Source organism: Mus musculus, chromosome 11, assembly GCF_000001635.26.
Source record: "Mus musculus strain C57BL/6J chromosome 11, GRCm38.p6 C57BL/6J".
NCBI classification, from domain to species: domain Eukaryota; kingdom Metazoa; phylum Chordata; class Mammalia; order Rodentia; family Muridae; genus Mus; species Mus musculus.
The window spans coordinates 98,269,380-98,286,282 of record NC_000077.6 but is presented as its reverse complement, the minus strand read 5'-3'; the positions used below and the strand labels follow the sequence as shown (position 1 = coordinate 98,286,282).

Sequence of the window (16,903 nt, the reverse complement as noted above, 5' to 3'; positions counted from 1 at the left end):
TCTGAAGCCACGTTGGTCTACACAGCAAGTCTCAGGACAGCCAGGGCTACACAGAGAAACTCTGTCTCAAAAACAAAAAGAACAAAATAAATGTAAGAGGGCTTGGACTGGAAAATGGTCAAGCAGCAGCGGCAGTGGAGGCGGCGGCAGAGGTGGCGGCGGAGGCGGCGGTGTGGCTGGAAAGCAGAAAAGCACTAGCCTGGAATGCTGTTAGGGTCCACTCCAGGCCCTAGCATTGAGCCTCCTTCATGATGTAATCCTTCCCCTCTCTCCACCTATGCTTAGGAGAATACTGTCCACAGCTTTCTTCTCACTCTTCCCTCTTCTTCCTCAGGTGTAATGGTCTGCAGGATGCAGCCTAATCTAAGAGGCCTCTAGAACAGGTGCCAAGGGAACTCAACACACTGTTTCAGTTATTAAATATAAATAGAGAGGGGAGAGGAACTGAATATAGAGACAGATATTATATCTCTCAGTCCCTGTGAGTTATTAGGAAGAAGGCAGTAGTGGTTGCTAAGCAACAGGTCTCCGCAGAGGACAAGGCACCAGAGGAGAAAAGCCTTCTTTTAATATTGGGGTAGGAAGGTAGGGAAAGGAAGGGTCAAAGGACTCTGAACTGGCGGGCCAGCTGAGGGCAAAGGTGAGTTTGTCCTCTAAGATGAGCTCTTCCTCAGGCCTTGGCAAGCTCTGCTTATACAACCTTCAGGATTGGTGGAAGAGAGGACTCAAGCACTACTCCTTTCCTACCAGGAAGAGGAAACCTGGTTTCTATAGCAACCTAGAAACAATCCTGGCTCTTTTTTTTTTTTTTTTCTTTCTTTTTTTTTTTTTTTTTTTTTTTTTTGCTCATGACTTCTCAGTAAAGGCCTTCTTAAAGCATGGACTATTTAGACCCCTTTTTCTGACCCCAAATTTCTGATTGTGAGGGAGGGCTCATAAGGAGGTTAAGGAGGAGGAGCAGCCACACAGTCTCTCTTGGCCTTAAAGTGTATTAAGACTCTAAAGGGTCTGTGGGTGGGGGGATGAGGAGAGAGGAGAGGGAGAAAGAGAGGAGAGGAGAGGGAGGGAGGGAAGAAGGGAGAGGGAGGGAGGGAGGGAGGGAGGGAGGGAGGGAGGGAGAGAGAGAGAGAGAGAGAGAGAGAGAGAGAGAGAGAGACTGAGACTGAGACTGAGACTTAAGACATTTAGGGAAAGGGCTCTGGGTGCCCTGACCTCTGCACCTTCTAAGGGGCTGCAATGGGCAAGGCAAAATGGTGTGTCAGCTACAACCTGAGTTTAAGCTTGTTTCTCTTTTCTTCTCTCCCCTACCCCCATAGCTCTGGCTAGCCTTGAACTCACTCTGTAGACTAGGCTGGCCTAGAATCACAGAGATCTGCCTGCCTCTGCCTCCAGAGTTCTGGGAATAAAGGCACGCCCCCATCATGCCTGACCCACACTTGTTTTTAAAGGGTCAGAAGAGACTGGGGTTGGAGGTCAGAAAATAATGAAAGGACAGACTCTTCTGTGTCTCTTTGGCCACCCAGGCCCATCCTCCTAGACCAAGTCCATCATTGTGAAGACCTGAAAATGGAGATATAGAACATTAACGTATGTCAAGTATAAGTGAGTGGCACCGAGGGGCATAATCTGTTTTTCTAATATGACCACAAGCAGAGTGTTAGAAGAATTAGGCCGACAGCTGCTGGTTTTTCCCCCTTTCTCTCCCCCCTCCTCACTCTCCCTCTCCCTTCCTCCTCAGCATTTGCACACACCAATGGCAGCCGAGCACTGCTCTCCATTTCTCTTAATCTTCCTCCGCCATCCTGCGCTCTTTCCGCAGGCGGTGCTGCGGAGCCGGCAGAGGCCCGCGTCACACCTTACTGCTCTCTGAGATTGCTCCACAGAGAGCTCAAGGAGATGGCAATTCGGCGCTGATACCGGCTGGCAGCAGTTGGGAGAGGGGAAGAAGAGAGGGAGGAGGGGAAGGGGGAAAAGTTGGCACGGATACCAAGTTTTTCCCTAGAGAGGTGGGGGGGCGACGTGAGCGAGAGAGAAAATGACACAGAGAAAAGGAAACAAGAAAAAAGAGTGAGGAAGGGAGGGAGGGAGGAAGAGAGGGAGGGAGGGAGGGAGGGAGGGAGGGAGGGAGGGAGGGAGAGAGAGAGAGAGAGAGAGAGAGAGAGAGAGAGAGAGAGAGAGAGAGAAAAGTTCTCTTAGACATCCACATGTGGGCATGCCTAGCCACCTGAATCATGACCCTCTGTAGATCACACAGCTCAACTGAGGCTCACATGCGCGAGCGTGCGCGCCCCAAGTCAACCTAGAAGAGCAGCCCAGGCATGTTGTGTGTATTCCTGTGAGTGTGTGTGAGTGTGTATGCCTGTATGTTGTATCTGTTTTGGATCGCAGTAGAATGCAGTATGTAAATGAGATGGTTATTACCGCAATGTTCATCAAGCTGAGCCGAGAAGACATTAATAGCCTGATGAATATGCATGTGAATTTGTTAATTAAGTTAATTATTCTGCTGAAAATGCATTCGTCTTCCAAGGACATTTTCCCAATGATTTTTACATGCTCCAGCCATTAGTCATGCTATATTTTATCAGGGAAATGAGTTTGCTTAAGTTGTAAAAAAGAGAGAGAGAGAAAGAAAAAAAGAGGAGATAAAAACAAGAGAGGAAAATCCGTTGAAGTTGAGAGGGGAAGGCATCTAAGGCTGGCCTGAAGTTGAAGGCCCAGCTGGGCTTTTGAAGCCTGCCCTCGATTTTTATGAGTATCTCACTCTACAATTTTTTGCCCTTTTTCTTTTTTTGATGACAAACTTTTTTTTTCCAGTGCCAAATTTCCAACACATTAATTAATTGTTGTAGCCAATTAACTGTAGTTGTGCAAATGAGTTTAGCACTAATTACCATGCAGTGCCTGTAATCACATAAAAAACTTGCTGAGAGAGAGAGGAGAAGAGAAAGGAGGAATGGGAAGGGAGAGGTACCAGGAGAGGAGGAGATCTGGACTACAGGAGCTACCAAAGAGAGGGAACAAGCAAGGTTTTGACATCTCCCAGTTAGACAACAGCCAGGCTTCAAGGAAGAGACTTCTCAGCTACATTCAGGGTGTCTGAGGCCCAGAAAATCTCAGTTAACGGGAGAGGAAGAAAGGCTCAATAGTGATCTCATCAGAGCTAACTTCCAACCAGAAGACAAAAAGCTCAGAAAGGACCCCTCTAAGCCATTGGCCTGATGATTCTCTCATGGCCAGAGTTACTGAGTGGAATGGGGTACCACTGGGAGACAGGCTGTTCCAAATAAGCCAAGGGGGGAAGAGGAGGGGGAAGAAGAGGGGAATCTCACCAAGTGTCTGTAGCTACAGTGTATGGGATGTTCACAGCTACTGGAAAAGGGCAAGGGGGTCAACGGTGACATCACCTATGCCTTGTACTAGATGGGGATGCTCAGAAGCCAAACCTCCTCTCTACAAGTTGGCATCTTTTTTGTTTTTGGAGACAGGGTTTCTCTGTGTAGCACTGACTGTCCTGGAACTCATTCTGTAGAACCAAGCTGGATTCAAACTCAGAGATCTGCCTGCCTCTGCCTTCTGAGTGCTGGGATTAAAGGCGTGCGCCACCACCGCCCAGCCCCATGTTGGCACCCTTACTATGCGTCATGGATTTCCATCTGCCATTTCAATCTGTGTCTAAGGCTGAGGGGCATATGATTTCTCCAGCTTCTCTGGATCTAAATATCTATGATATTGGGAATAAGCACAGAGGTAAAGTCAAGACTATGAGATAGACTGGCATTTTGGCTTGTCCCTTCTCCACAGTGCCCATGAAAAGTGTGTCTGTATGTAAAGGAAATATAGCTCCCTTGTCATTAAAAGCAACAACAAAGTGTTACCCCTACAGAACAGAGCTCACTTGCTGTGGTACGGTTTCCTCAGACCTCAGAGATACACTCAACTCTGAATTTTCAAGGAGGACCTTTGACAGGCATTCAAAGGCTAGACCCTCCTTTCCCATTTCAGGTTGCAGGACATTGCTCAAGGGCTACATTCATTTTAGCCTCTTCCAAAGAGGAAGTAACTTGGTTATATGCAACAGTGTCTTCACTTTGTAGCACAACTGCTCTTTAAATCTACAAACCAAGGTTGTCTGGACCCAAATTAGTCCAATACCCTTGCCTCTGACGTCTCTCTGCCAGTACTGCCCCTACTCTCCCCAGAAACCTTAGTTAAGTGTAGAGAGGCCTCCAGTCTGAGAATGTTTAGTGTGGTACAAAGGGCTCAATTATCTTGGAATCCAAGTTCTTCTTTGCCACTTAACAGCATTCGATCTTGGGAAAATAACTATGAGCCTCATTTCCTCATTTACAAAATGAAGGTATTAATGACATGCCCAAAGGGTTAAGAAGTTTAACAATTCTGACTATAAAACACTCAACCAGGGCTGGTGAGATGGCTCAGTGGTTAAGATCGCCGACTGCTCTTCCAAAGGTCCTGAGTTCAATTCCCAGCAACCACATGGTGGCTCACAACCATCCGTAACGAAATCTGACGCTCTCTTCTGGAGTGTCTGAAGACAGCTACAGTATACTTAAATATAATAAACAAACTCACACACACTCAACCAGGGCTGGAGAAGTGGCTCAGCGGTTAAGAGCACTGCCTGTTCTTTCATAGGTCCTGAGTTCAAGTCCCAGTAACCACATGGTGGCTCACAAGCATCTATAAAAGGGACTGATGCTTTCTTCTGTATCTGGAGACAGTTATAATGTACTGTTACTTGGGGAGCTGGAGAGATGGCTTAGAGGTTAAGAGCATTGGCTGCTCTTCCAGAGGTCCTCAGTTCAGTTTCCAGCAACCACATGGTGGGTAACAACCATCTGATGAGATGTGGTGCCCTTTTCTGGCCTACAGGCATACATACAGGCAGGCCATTGTATACATAATAAATCTTAAAAATAAAAAAACAGCCGGGCAGTGGAGTCGTCCGCCTTTAATCCCAGTGCTTGGGAGGCAGAGGCAGGCGGATCTCTGAGTTTGAGGCCATCCTGGTCTACTGAGTGAGTTCCAGGACAGCCAGGGCTACACAGAGAAACCCTGACTCGAAAAAATAAATTTAAAAAAAATTATAATAATAAAAAAATTTAAAAAAACAACCAAAAACTCAACCAAGAGAAACAAGCTATTTTACTCTTGCTAGTGAGTACAAAATGAGAGAACTTTATTGATGGTTAGAAATGTTTGCTTACTAGGCATAGTGGTGCATACCTTTGATTCCAGCACTTGGAAGGCAGAGGAAGGGGAAGGTAGATCACGGAGTAGTTCAAAGCCAGCTTGGTCTACATAGCAAGTTCTAGGCCAGCCAAAACTACATAGTGATAATACATACATAGTAATTATGTTCAGAGAAAAGATAGACACAAATGTTCAAGTTTATTTGTAGTATGAAATGTAGAAGTAAGCCAGGCGTGGTGGTGCACACCTTTAATCCCAGAGGCAGAGGAAGGTGGATTTCTGAGTTCGAGGCCAGCCTGGTCTACAGAGTGAGTTCCAGGACAGCCAGGGCTATACAGAGAAACCCTGCCTCAACCTCCCCACCCCCAAAAAAAGAAAGAAAAAGAAAAAAAGAAATGTAGAATTAGCCCAGATAGCCATCAACAGATGAATGGAAAAATTAACTGTGGTACAAATTTGATGTGGGTATGTATACCAGTAACACCAGTATTAAGATGTCTTCCCTGCCTATATAGGAAATTTAAGGTCACCATGGGATAAATGAGGCTGTGCCTCAAAAGTGAACTAGGCTAGAACAGAATAAATTAAAGTACTGGTGGCCTACCTACACCATGGACTAAATAAAAGAAAAAAATCACTGGTACATACAGATATTCAGATGGATATCCAGAATTATGCTTCATGAGAAATAACAATCCTAAAATATTTTTAAAAGGGAAGATTAATGGTACCAAGAACTAAGATCTAGGTAGATGAGATGGTTCAGTAGATAAAGAGTCTATTTCAGTTTGATGAGCTGAGTTTGAAAAAAAAAAAAAAAGAAAAGAAAAAGAAAAAAAAGCCAGGCAGTGGTGGTGCACGCCTTTAATCCCAGCACTCAGGAGGCAGAGGCAGGCAGATTTCTGAGTTTGAGGCCAGCCTGGTCTACAGAGTGAGTTCCAGGACAGCCAGGGCTACACAGAGAAACCCTGTCTCAGAAAAAACAACAACAACAAAAAAAGGATGAGTTGAGTTCAGTGCCTGGAAATCATATAATGGAGAAAAGTGACTCCATATTAAACATACAACTTGAGGGAAGGAAAAAGAGGTGGAGCAATAGGTGTGATTTAAAAAAAATTCACAAGGAATCCTGTGGTGCTAGAACTATAGAGCATCCTTTCGTTCTTCCCTTCCCTTCCTGTGGGCACTAGAGACTAAACCCCAGAGCCTGTGTATGCTAGGCAAGTGCCTCTACCACCAAGCTACACCGTTCCTTCTCTGCTCAGCAGTTTCATTGTAGGGTGGATATACAAATGTAAAACAGGAAATAAAACTGTGCGCATACATTTACCCACATGTCCATAGTCAGAAAAACTACAGATACTTTGGGGCTAGCGAGATTGCTCAGCGAGTCAAGTCTCTGCCACCAAGTCTGACAACCTCGAGTTCCATCATCAGGACACACATGATAGGAGAAAATCAACTTCTATAGGTTGTCCTCTGACCTCCATATCCATGCTGCATACCCCACTCCCAACACACACACATACACCCACTCACACAGACAGAAAATGACAGGAACCTTTGTAAGATTAATAGACTACATTAATATCATTATAGATACATTTTATTACAATTTTGGAAAGTAATACCATTCAGGGGGCCTCTTTTTTTGTGTGTCTGTATTTGTGTATATATATCCATGTGGGTACATGTGTGATTATGCACACAGATCCTAGATATTGATGGGTATCACTCTTCACCTGATTTTTTGCCACAGGATCTCTCATTGAACCAAAGAATCAACAATTGGTCAGTAGCTACTTAGCACCTCTGGAGACCCACCTGTTTCCCCCTACCCCTAGTGCTGGGGTTACACATCTGTGAAGCATGTGAACTCATGCCCTCATGTTCATGCGGCAGACACATCAACTCAATGAACCATTCCCCAGCCTTTGTTTCTTTGAGACAGAGTCTCACTATGTAGCTATGACTAGCTACAACTATGTACATGAGGCTGGCCTCCAACTCACAAACTCCCCGAGTGCTGTGATTACAGAAAGGTGTACCGCCACACACCCAGCCTGCTTTGTTTTGCTTTGTTGTTTGTGATGGCAGGGCTTTACTTTACCCCTGGCTGATTTGGAACTCTCTCTGTAGGCCAAACTGATCTCAGATTTAGGCAATTCTTTTGTCTCAGCCTCTTGAGTACTGAGATTACATGCATAAACCACTACCCCCAGATCTTGGTATAATTTTTTAAACTGAAAGTCAATCTATAATTATTTCAATTAAAACATCTATAAAAGCAAGATATGGTGAAACAAACCTGTAACTTCAGTACCTGGGAGGTAGAGGCAGGAGGATCAGAAGTTTAATGTCACTTTCAACTATGTAATGGGTTTGAGATAGCCAGGTCTACAGAAAAGCCTGTTTCAAAGGAACCTGGGAGACTGAGGCAGACAAGTCTCTGAGTTCAAGGCAGTCTGGTCTACAGAGACAACACCAGGACAGCAAAGACCACACAGAGAAACCTTGTCTTTTTTTTTTTTTTTCTTTAAGGATTTCCTTTTTCTCTTTTCTTTTTTTTTTTAAGATTTATTTATTTTATGGATGTGAGTACACTGCAGCTGTACAGATGGTTGTGAGCCTTCTTTTGGTTGTTGGGGATTGAATTTTTAGGACCTCTGCTTTCTCTGGTCAACTCCGCTCACTCTGGTAATAAGCCCCACTCGCTAAGTCCCTGCTTGCTCTGGCCCAAAGATTTATTATACATATGTACACTGTAGCTGTCTTCTGACACACCAGAAGAGGGCGTCAGATCTCCATGTGGTTGCTGGGATTTGAACTCAGGACCTTCGGAAAAACAGTCAGTACTCTTACCCATTGAGCCATCTCTCCAGCCTGAAACCTTGTCTTGAATAAATGAATGAAACCAAAACAAAGACAGGAAAGAAGCAAGCTAGCTACCTACTATGACAAGGAATGTTTCCATAGTAGCTTGCTCTTGTGTTTCTGTTAAGGGCAGATATGGTGGTGCACGCCTTTACTTTCAGCACTTGGGAAGCAGAGGCAGGAGGAGCTCTGCAAGCTTGTGGCCAGCCGGGAAACTCCAGGACAGATGGACTCAGAGGGACCCTGTCTCAAAGACATACACAGACATAAGGAGAGTAAGGAATTTTCTCACTACAAAGAGGAAGATGATATAATTCTCATTAGCACCCATCAGTAAAGCAATACCCACGGGGAGTGGATACTTCCATCCTGTTGGTCCAGTCACTCTATTAAAAATGTGTAGGAGAGGCTGAGGACTCGGCCCGGTGGCTAAGAACACTTGTTCTTGCTGAAGATCTCAGTCTGCTTCCTAGCACCCATGCCAGGGGGCTGACAACCACTTGTAACACCAGCTCCAGGGGATCCAGTGCCCTTTTCTGACCTCTGAGGCAACTGCACTCATCTGCACATACCAACAAGCAGACACAGATGCATACACATAATTATAAAATAAATAGGGGCCTGGAGATTGCTTAGGAGTTCAGAGAACTGGTTATTTTCCAGAGGACTTGGGTTGGATTCCCAACACCCACTTGGCAAATTACAACCATCTATAATTCCAGTTCCAGGGGATCCATGCTCTCTTCTGGCTTCATGCCCTCTTCTGGTCTCCAACAACCAAGCACTCAAGTGATGCGCAGACATATACTCAGGCAAAGTACCTATACACATAAAATAATAGAAGAAATAAATTAAAAATAAATAAATAACCAGAGATGGAGAGATGCTTAGTGGTTTGCTTTCTGCTCTTCTAGATAATCTAAGTTCAGTTGCCGGCATCTACACTGGGTAGCTCCAACTACCTGTAATTCTAGTTCTTGAAAATCTAATGCTCTCTTCTGGCTTTAGGCCAACTCAAGGCTTCTCCCCTTCCCTTCTCCGATCACACATATGCCATAAATAAATAAATAAATAAATAAATATCCTTAAAAATAAAGATAAATAAATAAACATGCATAGGGTGGTGCTGAGATGGGTCAGTGAACAAAGGCACTTGCCTCCAAAGCCTGGCCTGACAAATTGAGTTCAATTTCCAGAACCCACATGATAAAAGTAGAGTATTTATTAAAAAATTCTCACGCCAGGTGTGGTGGCACACGCCTTTAATCCCAGCACTTGGGAGGCAGAGGCAGGTGGATTTCTGAGTTTGAGACCAGTCTGGTCTACAGAGTGAGCTCCAGGACAGCCAGGACTACACAGAGAAACCCTATCTTGAAAAAAAACAAAAAACAAAAAACAAACAAACAAACAAAAACCAAAAAAAAACCCCCTCTATATGCATTGTGACATGTACATGTGCACGCGTACACACACACACACCACACACACAGATAAAAGGAAATGTAATTTTGATTACACCAGTAACACCAACATTCAAAAGAATCACAAGTTCAAGTTTTCCTGGAGTATAGTGAGTTTGAAGCCAGCCTGGGATGTTTGAAACCCCCCAAAAAGGGGAGGGAAGTACTACACGATGATTCAGCTGGCAACGGTGCTTCTCAGCCCAAGGACTCCCTGAACCCCTCATGGTGAAAGAAGAGAATCTAGTCCTGCAAGTTATACTCTAACCTTCACATGTACCCAGGCATCCTCGCCCCCCAAAAAAGCTCCAGGTCACCTTCAGCTATATGAGACACTGTCTCAAAAACCAGAAACAAAGACAAAATGAAAACCTGCAGAGTGTCAGGCATGTAGCTAGAATGTTTATATGTGCTATGCAAGGTCCTGCTTTCAACTACAACTAAGGAAAAGAAAAAGATTATGAAAAGATCACATGGGCTGGATCTAGCAGTTAAGAACACTTGCTACTCTCGAAAAAGACCTAGGTTCAGTTCCCATCACCCAACCACATGGCAGCTTACAACCAATGACCTCTTCTGGCCTCTACGCAGACCTGGTACATACTTGGTGCATATACATACATACATGCATACATACATACATACATACATACACACACACATACACACATACGCAGACACACACACATACACACACACATACACACACTTATTTTGGTGGTAAGTACTCTTAACTATAAAGTCATTTCTTAAACCCAGGCATGGTAGTACGCAACTTTAATCCCACTAAGGAGGCAGAAAGCCTGTCTGGTCTACAGAGTGAGTTCCAGAACAGTCAGGGCTACACAAAGAAATCCTGTGTCAAAACACCAAAACCAACCAAACAACATCCCTCCACACCCCCAAAAACTACCCAAACAAAAAGCAAAAAACAACAAAAAAGGAACTTTTTTGTTACTTTTTTAAAATTTCACATCATGAATTCTGAAAAAACTTCCTCTTGCAGAGGGCCCAGGTTTGTTTCCAGAATCTACATGGCTATTCACAACCATCTGTAACCTGAGTTTCAGGGGATCCAACACCTTCTTCTGGCCTCTGTAGGTACCAGGCATGCAAAAAACAAAACAAAACAAAACAAAACAAACAAAAACCCACTCATGTAGTCGGGCGTGGTGGCACACGCCTTTAGTCCCAGCACTCAGGAGGCAGAGGCAGGCGGATTTCTGAGTTCGAGGCCAGCCTGGTCTACAAAGTGAGTTCCAGGACAGCCAGGGCTATACAGAGAAACCCTGTCTAGAAAAAACAAAAAAACAAAAAACAAAAAAGAAAACAAACAAAAACCCCACTCATATACATAAAACAATTCTTTAAAAAAACAATACAAAATGAGCCCTATATTTCAGTATATAGGTAATACAATCCTTTGTAGACTTTAAACATATGCACAAAATACACACAGTACAATGCTTGGTGCACAGTAGGGTAATGTAGGTAAATATATTTGACAAACTAAAATGACAGATGGTGCCAGTTACTATACCTCCTAATGGCTATTGCTTTCAGATCTATCTTAGATGAAGTTGTACTTGCAAGCAGAACAGTGACTTATACTCTGGAAGAATGGCTTTTTTCTTACTAGAGAGGCAGAAGTTGGGAAACTGATTTCTTAGGGAGTCTGAAAAGAGGGATTTTGGCTACTTCTTTCAGGGGACTGTCACCCTTCTTTCACATCATGAAGAAATGTCTGGATAATCTCCCACATTTGTATGCACGTGTACATGTGTGGGCGCCCGCAAACACACACACACACACACACACACACACAATCTTCAGGAATCATAAAATCTTTGAAGCAACATTGTCAGGGGCTGGAGAGATGGCTCAGTGGTTAGAAGTACTTGCCACTCTTGCAACTCCTATCACCCTCATGGTACCTTATAACCATTTATAATTCCAGTTCGAGGAAATCTGATGACAGCTGACTTCTGTGGACAGTAGGTACAGGCATAGTATATAACAGACATATAAGTGAAATGTCCATGCAAATAAAAAATACAAACTTACAGTAGCCCACTGTATACTCAGACACCACATACTTTATACCACATACTGTATACTGTACACCGCACACCACACACTGTATATTGCACTGTATACTGTACACTGCTGACTTAAACCTCTTGAAGTCCAGGTTTTACACACTGGTGAAATTTTCACAATCTTGAAGAATATTAGTTTATTTGCATTTTTTCATGTTGTGAAATAGTGAAATTAAGAGATTTTAATGTAGATTTTAAGCACTAGAGTTAAAAGAAAGGCACTTGGACCAAAAAGTAAGAAATGCCCTCAAGAATGTAGGTGTAAAGGCTTTTCAGAGGACCTGTCACCTTATTTGCATTTCAGACTAGGAGCTTGAAGTAACTTCCAAAAGGTATCTGCTAAGTGGTGGAGCTGGCATCAGAACCCAGGAGACTTGTGCTCTAACCACCATAAAAACTGTATTTCAGCCTCAAGGAGTGCTATATTGTGTGGGAACTGTGCTGGGGCTAGGTGAAGGAGTTCTGGAGAAGGAACCATGTTTACCCAATATTCTGTGGGTAGGCACAGACTTAAACTCATCACAGACAGAAGGACAGTATCTGTAGAGAAACATTTCATTCCATAGGTTTTTTAATAGGTTTAACTCAATCCTTTCTGCTAAATCCCAATCCCTTTTCTTCTCTCCATTTCCGTGTAGATGTGAATAGGTCCACGGTTCTCTTTCATGAGAAGTCCTAAGGAGATGGCGAGTGGGGTTCTCTCTAGTTCTGCCGAGATTATGACTACGATGCTTCTCCATCCTCAGGCACTTGGATCTACCCCAAGTTATCAAACCAAGAGGAATGCAAGGGAAAACAGACCATGGAAGACAAGCAGAAAGGAGAACCGCAACCAAATCAAGGTAGCCAGATGGGAGAATGCCTGGAATCTCTAGGACCTTAGCAGGTGAAGGTTTTCCCAACAGGCTAAGCAGCAGGCTTCATGTCTGACATCAACCCTGCTGTGTGGTCTTGCCACTACCTCTTAAACTAGTATCTTCTGTTTCCATGTGACTAGTTCTATAGTTACCTTGTTCAGACTGGGGTGGGAAGCTGTGGATTCCGCCACAATGTGTTTCCTTCCATTCCAATACTATCTTGCTGGATTTGCTCAAGTTTAGACAATCCAATGAAGGACTATAGAGATGACCAGGCACAAGGATAATTTTGGCACGAGGATGTCAAGATCCCAAAGCTAGGTCCAGAGGAGCTCTTCTGAGATCTCAAAGCCAGATGTAAAGCTCTTTCCTCTCTTCTCCTCATACAAAAGTGCAGAGGACCAACTGGGTCTATGGCCATACCACCCCGAATGTGACTCATCTCATCTGATCTCAGAAACTAAAGGGTCAGGCCTACTTAGTATTTGCATTGTAGAACAACTTGGGCCTAAGACTGGACACTGACCATGTCTCATTCCTCCCTTCTGTTCTGCATGCATTATTCCATTCTGGGTCTAAAGCTTGCCCACTCTTCACTTTGGTTTCCCATGACCCATGTGCCCTATGGATAGGAGAGAGTTAATGGCATGATATGGGCAAGCTATAAATTCCCCATCAGTGTGGAGAGAACAGGATTGTTGGCAGGGAGGGGGCTGGGCTGGTTGGGGGGAATCTGGGAAAAAGCCAGGAGGTTGTCTCTAGGTAACAATAAACACTGCAAGCAAGGAGCAGCTGTTACACTTACTCTCTCTGCATCACAATGCTGAAATAACACTAATAAAACAGTGTGCCCAATGCACAGGCATACACACATTTAGGGCCAAAGCCCTAGTTGTACCTCAAGGGCTACCCTCTGCTCCAGAGCAGGGTCTTCGATGCCACAGAGATAGTAGTCCACGCTTGGGTACAGTACAGGCAAGGATGAAGCTACTGAGTGCTTTCTAACCTAAGGGCATTCACGGGTTCAGGTCAGGTTGCAGTGGCTAGGAAGACAATTCAGACTGTGATGTTTTAATGGTAGAAACAATTCAAATTCAGGTATTTGTCAGCTGGGAAGAAAGAGAGAGGGAAGGAGAGAGGGGGGCAGGGAGGGAATGAGAGAGAAATGTGTAGGGAGAGATAACTACATACCATGTCTGGTAATGTTGGAGATAATCAGGTGGCCATGAATTGAGCTGGTGGGAAGTGAAAGAAAAGGGAGCAGAGAAAGGAATAGGAGAAGGAAAGATCCAGAACAGAGAACATGGTATTTCTCCCGGAGCTCAAGTTCCCATACCTGCCTATAAGCTCAGTGTAAATCTAGGCTTCTCTCCTCTCCCTCTCCTCTCTCCTCTCCCTCCACACCCCCTCCCCGCCATCTCTCTTTTTGTTTTTCAAGACAGGGTTTCTCTGTGTAGTCCTGACTGTCCTAGAACTCACTCTGTAGACCAGGCTGTCCTCAAACTCAGAAATCCGCCTGCCTCTGCCTCCCAAGTGCTGGGATTAAAGGTGTGCGCCAACGCCCGGCCTAGGCTCCTCTCTTAATATAAGTTTTATACCCAGGGCTACATGATGTGGGTTTAGTTCAGAACTAAGCTTTAGTACAAGGTCTCAAAGCTCCTTATACTGCCACAAAGGAGGAAAAGTAAAACTGATTCCATCTTCCTTAATGAAGAACATTAACTGTCTTTCTCCAACAAAGCCATCTTTGGATTTCCAGGTGTAGCTGGGAAGAGGACCCTCACTCTGGCTAAAAAACAGACCTTCCAGCAATAAAAGGGAGAGAAACAGACAAATGAGAACTCGTGATCCATTGCCAAACACTTGCCCAATCTTCTCTTCTGTGGGGTCAAAGTTAGGATGTTTATTATCATGTGCCTGGAATATACTGATATCCAAAATCACTACCGTTCTCTTTCCTTGACAGTCCCAGTCATCGACTGAGAAGGGATGGGGGAGACGCATGCTGCCCATCTGACCAGTAAGAGAGAACAATATCAGCACTTGCAAACATCTGTGACTGCAGCCATTTCCCAGCCTGTACCAATACCCTGTTCAGCAGTCTAAGTGCCCCTAGCTGCTTCTCTCTGGTCCAAGGTACCTGATTCTAGTAAGGAGAGCACTGAGCACAATCCTTACTGGTTCTAGTCTTGTGGTAGTATTTGTCTTATTTTTGTGTTTCTTATTAAATTCTCATAGGGACGGAAAGATGGCTCGGTGGTTAAGAGCACCTGCTGCTCCAGGTTCAGTTTCCAGCACCCACACGGCAGCTCACAACCATCTGTGTCAGGGTCTAATGCTCTTTTCTGTCTCCACAGTACAGTAAGTACAGACATACATGTAGGCAACACACACACACACACTCACACAGACATACATGTAGGCAACACACACACACACTCACTCACACAAAGTAATATTCAAAAAAGAAATTTCTGACACTAGACATAATAGTTGTACTGGCTGGTTTTGTGTGTCAACCTGACACAGGCTTGAATTATCACAGAGAAAGGAGCTTCAGTTGAGGAAATGCCTCCATGAGATCCAACTGTAAGGCATTTTCTCAATTAGTGATCAAGGGGGAAAGGCCCCTTGTGGGTGGGACCATCTCTGGGCTGGTATCCTGGGTTCTATAAGAGAGCAGGCTGAGCAAGGCAGGGGAAGCAAGCCAGTAAGGAACATCCCTCCATGCCCTCTGCATCAGCTCCTGCCTCCAAGTTCCTGACCTGCTTGAGTTCCAGTCCTGACTTCCTTTGGTGATGAACAGCAAAGTGTAAGCTGAATAAACCCTTTCCTCCCCAGCTTGCTTCTTGGTCATGTTTGTGCAGGAGTAGAAACCCTGACTAAGACAGCAGTACATGCTTATACTTTTAGCACTTTGGGAGATGAGGCAGGAGGTTTGAAACTTGGAAGTCAGCTTGGGCTACATAATGAGATTCTGTCTCAAGAACAAACAAACACCACCCTCCCCTCCCCTTAAAACTTTTGTGTTAGCTGGGTACACAGAGTTCTAGGCAGGCAACTGAGGAATGATAGTAATAGATGTTTACCAGGAAAACCTCTCTTTTGGAAAGTGCCCAGGCTTCCTGACTGTCCTGCCACAAATGGATGTATAATATCTTCTATGTAGGGCAATGTCTCAGTCTTTCCTCATGAGAAGCCTCACTGGGAAAGCTCAGCTTCTCCTGTTCACTTCTTTCCCACTTCTCCCTTTCTTTTCATAGCTGGGACATCTCCTAATCTAATGAGAGATTTTTCATCTACAGAGCTCAGAGTAGGCAGGACTGGGGCAAAAGAAAACTCTAACAGACTTGATCCCCCTTCCCCTCTGTTGTTTTCATGAACCACCCCCATTGCTGTGAGTCACCAGAACCTTAAGCTCTGCTAAGCTGCCAGCAGCCTTCTTCCTCCCCCTCTTACAGACAGGCAAATATGTATGCATAGGCCCCAGTGCCCACAACTTCCTACCCCAGGACCACTCTATTTCATCCCTAGGAATCTACAACATAGTCGGAGAGGAGTGAGCAAAGGAGCGTGAGACCCTAGTGTGTGCTCTGTGCAGAGAACTGGCTGCCCGCACAGTGGAACAGGATCACCTGCCAGATGAGCTAGCACACTTGGGCATAGAGCCATCAGCATGTAAAAGGAAGAAGATGGGGTAAGAATGCTGTTTCAGAAATAGATGTCTCCTGATTTCATCTCTGGCCAGTGAGCACAATGGCACTGCCACCTCTGTCAATCTCTCTCTCTCCTTTCCTGTCTAAGGCCCTGGAAGATATAAGGAGAATCTGTACAACAGCTTTCTAAGTATCGGGGTGAAAGGTTCAGACTTCCAGATCTATTCTCACCCATGGGAAAACTGAAGGGAGGCGGGCAGTAGTGGCCACGCCTTTAATCCCAGCACTTGGGAGGCAGAGGCAGGCGGATTTCTGAGTTCGAGGTCAGCCTGGTCTACAAAGTGAGTTCTAGGACAGCCAGGGCTACACAGAGAAACCATGTCTCAACAAAACAAAACAAAACGAAAAGAAAGGAAAACTGAAGGGAGGAATACTAGGCCAATGCTGACTAATCCCAGAATGTAATGAATTCTTGGTGCTGCTATCTTTTTCTACTATATTTATTTCATATCTAGGTATTTTCCCACAAAGGGCCTGAGTTTCTTCTGGACTTCTTAGCAGGTTCTAGTCTTGGACTTAAGGCTATAGATCTGACACCCTGGGATAACCTTGGAAGTGGGTGTCAGGCCTGGCAGAATTAGAAGGAGGGAAAGCAGCTCTAGTCCCTCAAAGGACATTCAGAATGCACGGTGACTGCTTTCCTGTGCCTCCAACACCTGGAGCAGAGGTGACCCAGTCAC

At 44.7% G+C, this 16,903-nt stretch overlaps 1 protein-coding gene across 8 annotated transcripts in view; it reads right to left on the bottom strand.

Moving 5' to 3' along the window:
• Positions 1-5,181: 5,181 nt before the first annotated feature.
• The window catches only part of Cdk12 (cyclin-dependent kinase 12), a 78,669-nt gene continuing 66,947 nt past the window's right edge, over positions 5,182-16,903 (bottom strand). For 4 of the 8 annotated variants that reach the window (XM_030246273.1, XM_030246274.1, XM_030246275.1 and 1 more), the window contains exon 17: positions 6,806-8,912. The gene's annotated coding sequence lies outside the window, so the exon portion shown is untranslated. Of the gene's footprint in view, positions 8,913-16,903 lie in introns of all 8 variants that reach the window. The other 4 variants (XM_011249224.3, XM_030246276.1, XM_030246277.1 and 1 more) reach the window with 2 other exon arrangements.